At 43.1% G+C, this 8,258-nt stretch overlaps 1 protein-coding gene across 3 annotated transcripts in view; it reads left to right on the plus strand.

Annotated features, from left to right (window-relative positions):
* foxp4 (forkhead box P4) overlaps positions 1-8,258 on the plus strand; it is a 126,168-nt gene that overhangs the window by 13,136 nt on the left and 104,774 nt on the right. The window lies entirely within an intron of this gene.

Raw genomic sequence — 8,258 nt, forward strand, 5'->3', positions numbered from 1 at the left:
CATCAAGTTTTTTTTTTGGGGGAAAAAAAAAAAAAAAAAAAAAAAAAAATCTGCGCAGAGTTCTTTTTTCAGTTTTCTGGCCTTCTTTCACTCTTGCTATTTTTAAAACTGTTTTTAAAATTGACATTTTTCACTCACACACACAAAATGAATTTGTTTGATTTTCTGTTTTTCAGCACAGTTGTGAAGAATTGGGCAGTTTAATAATTAAATTAATTTGGTGCTTGAAAAAATATAAATACATCCTCCACAGTCGAGAATAATTACACAAATGCTCTCTCAAAATTTGAAGCAGATCCAGTAAATATATTAAACGGAAAGAACACTTTTTATTGTCATTTTTTTATTATTATTATTTTTGAAATATGTGAACTCCACAGCTTTTGATTATTTTCTTACCAGGCTGCAGTTTTGTCTCAATTTAAAAAAGTCCTCTTTTTTTTTTTACTTCTTACAAAAAGCACTTTATTTATGTTCTCTGTATATTTATGTTTGCAATAAGCTGACTGATGATAATTACTGATCTGCTGAAGAAGGAGCTTTCCATTTCCAGTGTAAAAGCAGCAACATGAACATGATGAAGTCATAGTGAAGTGAGCGTGAGGTGTTGCATTTCCGACACGCTAAGTAGTCATTTGAAAGGGAAAAGTGTAAAAGTGGAAGGAGCTGAAGGTGTCTGAGACACACCGTCTCTCCCTTCCTGCTGTCGGCCATTGTCTGCATTTCCAACATATTTCCATCTGACTTGCTTCAACACTTTCCCCTCTTTGCTTTATTTTTCCCCCCCTCTCCTCAGCAGCTTGTGTGTCTTTTGTACGTCCTGTTTTATATCACTTCGTATTTGGATTTCTCCTCTTCTCCAGATTCCCATCAGATTCACATGATTGTTTCTGCGATTGCACATTGCTTAAATGACGATCTCTCTCTCTCTCTCTCTCTCTCTCTCTCTCTCTCTCTATCTCTCTTATATTTTATTTTTTATAATGGTCCTGGAGTATGTGGAATAGTAGTGCGTGCACAGTGGGGTGTGACTGGAGCCGTGTAGGAAAACTGTCTAGAGAGACAGGCAATAATAATGAATCTCATGCGCTCTAAAACCCCTTCAATAGGATTAAAAGCCACCGACGTGATTGTATTATTCCATAAACTCACTCACAGAGTCCTTACCTCCAGCATGAGTACATGTGAAGGTACATGTGGAACAGTGTATGCATCTCGGTGTGTATGCATGCGTGCGTGTGTGTGTGTGTGTATGTGTGTGTGTAATGCTCTTTTTTTTTCCTCTCCTCCTCAATCTACCTGTCCTGCTTGAGTGAAAATGGACAGCGTTTGAGGTTTTTAAATGTCCTGCGCGTTGAAAGCGCGTCGACAGCCCAGCGCTGTCTGTCTCTGCATCTCTGATGCTCTCTTCATTAAAACCCTCTGCCGTCATCCCAAACCCACAAGTCTGAGTGGGCTTTTTGCTCCAAAGTGATGTTGAAGAGCGTGAATATACCGCAGCAGCTATATACGTGTAGGGTTTGACCCGTGATAGATTTACTCCTGCTGGAACACTCGCATGTTCAAAAAGCTGAAACGCTTAATATCTTCGTATCCATTCATTTTGGGTTTGGAGGAAAAAGCCAAACTGAAAAATGTTCCTAGACTGGAATTTTAAATGTTGGTCCTGAGGCTAATGAACTATAAGAAAGACGTGTGGCTTTTTTTTTTTCCCATTTGTATTGACTTAAAATCCTATCAAATGCAGCATGAATGCGATTATATATTTCTTTATGAATTTCAAGTGGGGGGAAAAAAAAAGAATGATTGTTTAGAAGTTTGGATTGCTTTGTGAGTGACTGGCTGCACAGTGAAACTGCCGTTGCGTCGCTTCAAACTGAGGCCTGATTATACATGTGGTTCTAATTGAACCCGTTATTTAGGAGAAGCTGAGGGGCCGAAAACGTGTGTGTCTGTCTCATAATAAATCCCACACGTTTTTTTTTTTTTTTTTCCAAGATTAGATGTGTTTTCTCGAGTCATGCGGCGGTGCCATACCGTAGAGTTGCTGTGTGCAGCAGACGGGGGGGGAAAAATTCTTTAAGTGTTTTTTTAAATTATTTTATAATAATATGATGTAAAGACGCTCTGATCTATCGGTCAGGGATCAAATTGAACCAATCTTCCCTAGATTGACTCTGGTCGCTAATCAGGAAATCCAAAAACTATTTAGTGTTTTTTTTCCCCCCCTTCAATCAGAACTAAAACTCATCCCCCTATTTTGTGATACATTTTTTGAGTTTAATAAAAAACCTGCAAACTTTTAATTTATTTCTTAATAGTCTGTGGGTTTCAAAACTATTACCCCCTGTCAGATTTATCTCATTCGGTATCACAATCCTATGGAAAAAAAAATAAAAAAAAATAATTGACATTAAAAAAAAAATTAGATTGGTATCAGCCAGGAAAGGTGACTGAATCATCTCCACTTATTTGGAGCAGTTATTGCAACTTGACAGTGTTTTATAGCCGATGGTCACTGACACATCTCCACATCTAGGATGAGACATTTCCAGAGTTTTTTTTTTCTTCTTCATTTTTCAGTAATGCAGGCATTTCACTGACTTTATCAGAGCTCAGCCCCATTACCAGCTGATGGATGTGGGAAGAAGTGACCCAATAGCTCAGAGCGGAAGAGACCGTTTCCTATGGGTGTGGAGGGGTTGGCTTGGGGTTACAGGCAGATAGAAAATATAAGGGGGAAAACCTGCCCGACGTGAAGGAAACAACTGTGTGAGAGTTCCATGCCTGGGTTGTCGTGGCCGAGGAAGCATTAGATCAGCCTCTCCGGAGTGCCGCTTGGCACCTGAGAGTTAGAGCTGGAAGGAAAGAGAGGGGAGGGCGGGGGGTGGCGGGGGGCGACTGTGGAGTCTGGAGGACTGAGAGCGGAGTGTGAAGTGAGGCAGTCGGAGCGCAGTTTGATTTCAGAGTCATGGCAGATCAAGAGGTCATTGGCGCAGATCGGGTAGAGCACTCAAGATGGTCAATGTGGGCTGGGGAGTGAAGAATAAAGCTGAGAGGACGCCTGTTGTGTTCAAGCGGAGCATCTTCCCGAAAAGCTCTCATCGTTCATTGTGTCTCCCCGCTAACTCTGCATTGCTTCTGACAGCTATATTTGTGTTATGGATTTTCCTTCAGTCTGTCCCGTCTTCCTTTCCTTTTCTCCCTCGCCTCCCTCTCTCAGTTACTCCCCCCAGTCAGCCTCCCTCCACCCCCCCTCCCACTCCCCGCCACCCTTTGACCTTTTGTAAGCACTTCATCAGAGAGCCGTTGGTGTTTTCTAAAGCCCCGCGACAAACTGACAGGGCAGCCGTCAATCGAGCGCAGCGGCGGAGAGCCTCCCCATCTGAACAACAATGTGCTCAAACTTTCTGCAGCTTCGCTTTAATGTGCATTGAAGGGATGGCTGTGAAGGAAGTGTTTGGTGACAGCTGCGAGGCGCGACACTGCGAGTGCGTCGCGCCCAGCGCCCGCGCGTCGCGCAGATTTCACGAAACGGCCGATCGAGTGGAGAGGCAACGCACGGCTCTTGAGCGCTCGTTTGTACGTTAGAAATCTCCAGGGTGGACGTGATGGAGGGACAATTAAGAGACTCGTCCAAGAGTGTGCAGTATCTCATGAATTCAGATGCAGATTTCTCCTCTCATCAGTCCACATGTTTGATTCCTGAAGTTCAGCTCCAAAAAAGTTGAGCAGATTTATGTTTTTGGTGTTTTTCGATAACTTCTATTACACCCGACTATTTGGATTCCTTCGACTGGGTAGAGCGTAGATTAACATACGATGACAGGAAATTAGCCATGCTGCGTTTCCCCCCTGTTTCTTGCCTTCCTGTACTGAGGAGAGGTAATAACCATTTAAATGCATCTCATTATGTTTTCTAATCCGCAAAGTATCGAGATGCTGGCTAACACAGGCGAAAGTGAGGCTGGAGCACTGCTCTTTTATGGTATTAGTATTTGTGGTATTAGTTCCAGGGGACATGGGATGCCTACTTAAGCTATTAGCATGTGAGGCGCCGCAGGATGATCCATCCCCCTGACAGGACGAGCTGTTAGCCAGTGTTAAACCACATCACAATGGGCTGCCGGGGTTGACGGATTGACAGAGCTCCGGAGCGCCACTCGCCTGGGCCGCCCCCTTCCTTCCTTCCATCCACAGCTACATAACATCTTGAAGATTTATTCACTTACGGCGAGAGGAGAGTTGGGGTAAAAAAGCACTTTCTCAAAAGTGAATTGAAAAACAGTAGAAGACAAAATGGTTTGTGTTTCTTACACCTCTGGTCTTTGTTTTCTTGATGTTTTTAGTCTGCTTTTGCCCCTAACAAGAAGTGACTGGTGGCTTTGCCCAATAGGGTTCAGATGTAATGGCTTTTGTTGGTGTGATCGGGAGCTACAGCCGCCACAGATAGGTTGCTTCCAGGTGCACTGGACTGAATGCGTAGATATTATGTTGCTCAATGTAGCCTTATGGTAATCGTGTATGTGTGTATTCAGCAGAATACCTTCATAAGAGTGATGATTTGTGCTTTATTAACTCATCTGGCTGTGCTTTTCAGAGTCAGAAACATTTCCAAGTTTGACTTTGACTTCCTTGCAAACGAGGGAAAAATGTTGCTCTCTTCCTCAAGCCAGCTGACCAGCAGTGGGCAGAACCAGGTAGTGGTGGGGCTTCATTGAGCTACTTTGAGCTCCATAAAAACTGTAGAAAACTTTCTGGGATCTCATTAACCATATTTTTAACCACTGGAACAGTATGATGTAAACTGAATCTTGTAAAAACCGAAACTCTTTTGAACCTTTGTCCCTTATTTGTGAAATTTATGGCTAAAACTTTCACTTGAAAGAAAATCAAGGGGAAATCTGCCGTTTCTCTCAACGATGGCAAAATGCGTGATTGTATGAAGGGAAAGAGAACGTGGCTCCACAGATATCCAGTTCCTGCAGAAACAGTTGGACATATGAACTGCTATAAAATGGGGGAAAGCTAAAGTTTCCACCAGGAAGGCTAACTTGTGCCACCATTTCCATTAGGAAAGTTTTACTTTCGACGGTCGTACACTGCTAAAATGTGGAACTAAATGACAGAGAGAACATGGCTACAGAGATGTTCAACTCCTGTAGTATGCTGGGGCCTCTCCGTCTTTTTCTCTGACGTCTCTTTTTTGTTTTGGTTTTGAAGCCATAACCTTTTAAGATCAAAATAGCCCCCTCAACCCCCGAAACTGACCCATTTTTTGCGTCCCACAGTGACCAACCATCCTTCATTATTCCTTCCTTGAACTCAGTCCTCTAAGTTATGTCTCCTTAGACCAACATCGGAGGTAACCAGAAGCTAATCAGAAAGCACAAGTGTTATTTTTCTTTGCGATTGAATTTCTCCAAATCAAACAAAAAATAAAGTTTTCCAGGCAGGCAGGCAGGCAGGCTGAGGCAGCAGTGTGGGCAGAGTAGCAGCAGCTCATGCTGGTTTATCGGTGAGCATTGAGACTCCGAGTGTGTGCGCACGCACACAGGCACGCACTCGTGTGTGCGGTGGGCATTGTTGACCAAGAGACATCTGCCACTAGATTATTCCCAGCTGTTATCTGAATAATTGTGTATCCCCCACCCGACACCTCCCTCCTGCCTCCTCAACACTCCTCCCGCTCCTCCTTTGCTCGCTGCCTTCTTTGCTCCCACGTCGTTGGTTCCACCACCTGATGAGACAGAGAGTGATGGGTCTCTTCTTTGGATGCTGCACTCCCCTTTCTCTTTTCTTTTCTTTTTTTTTTTTTCTTCTTCATGAGTATGCGAGCTTTCGTGGGTGCGCGCGCAGAGTGCATGTATCTGCGGAGCCTCCCGGTCACCGGTCGTTGTCTGACATTTGTAGAAGGATTTGAGCGCCTCCTTCCACCACTCCTCCCTCCCCACCCCTGTGGCTCTCGGGGAAATAAAAGTAGCCTAATCCTGCCAGATCAAGACTGCTGTCCACCACAGCTTTACCAGCCTGTGAATTAGAGCCAGCTCTCATGTTCCTGGGGAAAGGGAAGGGGGCGAGCGAGGAGGTGGGTGTGTTTGCGCTGGCCTGACTGCTGGCCTGTGAAGCAGCGTTAACTGTTTGCTGGCAGGATATTGTTGGGCAAAGAAGTGCAACTAAAACCCAAAAAGGAAACCGTGTAAAATAGGGGAAAAGGCATATCATGTTGTTCATGTACAGTTTAGGTTTCTTGGCCATCAAGTTTTCCCTTTTTTTCTTTTTTTTAATTCTAATATAATTGTTTTTACGTTACTGAAACAAATATAATTATGTTGTTTTTTTTTCTGTTCTTTCACTTTCCCCCCTCTATATCTACAAAGCCACACACAAGAAAGACACAATTTAGCTTCTTTCGTAAGCTGATTTTTACATGTGCAATTATATGAGCTGGAAATTTACATATATTTTCTGTTTGTTCTTTTGGTCTTATTTTTATTTCGGTTTCAGTATTTTAAGATAAGTGTTTGCAGCATTAATAAGGCTTGTATACGCCGCCTGCCTCCCACCAGCCTGCAGACTTTCCTTCAGTCCTGCTCTGGGGTTGAACAGAAAAACCTTTTTTTTCCCTGTTGGAGTTCCAATAGTCACTCAGTGTGAAGGACTCCACACTTACGGCTTCCCTTTTCTCTCCTTAGCTTCTTATTGTGTTGCACTTTTTACTACCCACTCGTCTTCTTGTTGTTTATTTTTTGTTTTTTTCCCCCTCGTCTTCTCATCTTTCGCGAGTTTTGTGTTCCCTCTACAGTCTTCTTTGCATCCAAGATCTTTGTGTGGTCTCACCTCCAACAGTTGCTTCTTCTGCTTAGGCCATGTTTCAGCCAGATTAAATGGTGAATTGGATTAAATCAAACCAAGGTATTGGTTTGTGGTGGGTTAGGGTTAGGGATAGGGTTAGGAGAATGAAAAGTAAATATTTTGATATAAGGAAAAATAAAATCTGCAACAACAACAACAAAAAAACAACCTTGTGGATTAAATTAGAAAAACCCCCAGAAAAAAAAAACAGATTTTAGATTTTCATACAGATTTAAACTGATTTGTTCATTTCAACATTTTTACTTGCATTTTCTATAAATCTGTCTCAAGCAGGAAGCTCTAATTGTAATTTCGATAAGTTACAAATAACTTTTTGGACATTTTAGAGTGATTGAAATATGCTTTATGCTACAGAGTGAGACACCTGCTTGACCCTGGACCACATGTCTTTTATCTTACTATTTTGTCTTACTCAGAAAAATAAATAGCAGTGATGGGTTTTGCTACTTTACCTTATACACGATGGCCATTGGTGCTTTTCGTGACTGGAAATATTTCCAAAATGAGACACACTCTTTTCTGTACGCAAAAGGAAAGGGCAGTGGCCATTTTTTAAGCCAGCTGCCTAGCAGTGGGTGTCAACAGGTGGGGGATGGGGAAGCGCTGTTCTCTTCTGCTCCATGAAGCTGGATAAAAAAGCTCCGTCTCCCCGGTACGTTCTCTGTCATCATTTTAAAAACGGGCTTTTGAGTTTTAAACATGCAAATGGTATGCCAGAGAAACTTTTGTGGACCTCTAATCAATTTTGCAGCTGAAGATCTGACGCTATGACAAACAACAAACGTTCTGGGGACAAATAATGGAAAAATTTCTTCATAATCTACTGCTTTTTTGAAGGTGGTTACTGGGTTATTAGATAAGCCGATGACAAAAATGCTCATTTGCTCACTGAAGGTCAGAGCTGCAGTGTGCAACCTGTAGCTCTAATCGGCAACTTCTGCTGCGGCAGGTTTCCATTGTCTAAAGGTCAGTCGGGGACCGTGCATTAGCCTCGGAAAGTTGTTAGCATAAACGAGGGAGGGGACCAGGGGAGGAACCAAGGACTAAAGAAAAAAAAAAAAAAAAAAAACAGAAGAAAAGAAAAGAAACAAGGACAGGACGGAAGCAGGAGGGGAGGGTGAGTGGCAATGAAACCCCCGGCATGCTTTGTGGTGTCAGGCATGTGTACGGCTTCTGGGGGCTTTATGCGAAGTTTGCCTGCGAAAACCTCACTGAAGGCTGGCTGGGTTTGGTTCTGAGCGGCTCCCTTGTAGCAGGGTGGTGGTGCGGGAGGGTAGGGGCGGAGGGGGGTCGGTTTGCTCAGTGAGTGGGTGGAAAAGGGAAGTGAGAATGCAAAAAAAAAAAAAAAAAAAAAAAAGAAAGCAGGGGGAAAGAAAGAAGGA

Source organism: Poecilia latipinna, unplaced genomic scaffold (genome assembly GCF_001443285.1).
Source record: "Poecilia latipinna isolate Pla-1442-1.1 unplaced genomic scaffold, P_latipinna-1.0 Scaffold48, whole genome shotgun sequence".
NCBI classification, from domain to species: Eukaryota; Metazoa; Chordata; class Actinopteri; order Cyprinodontiformes; family Poeciliidae; genus Poecilia; species Poecilia latipinna.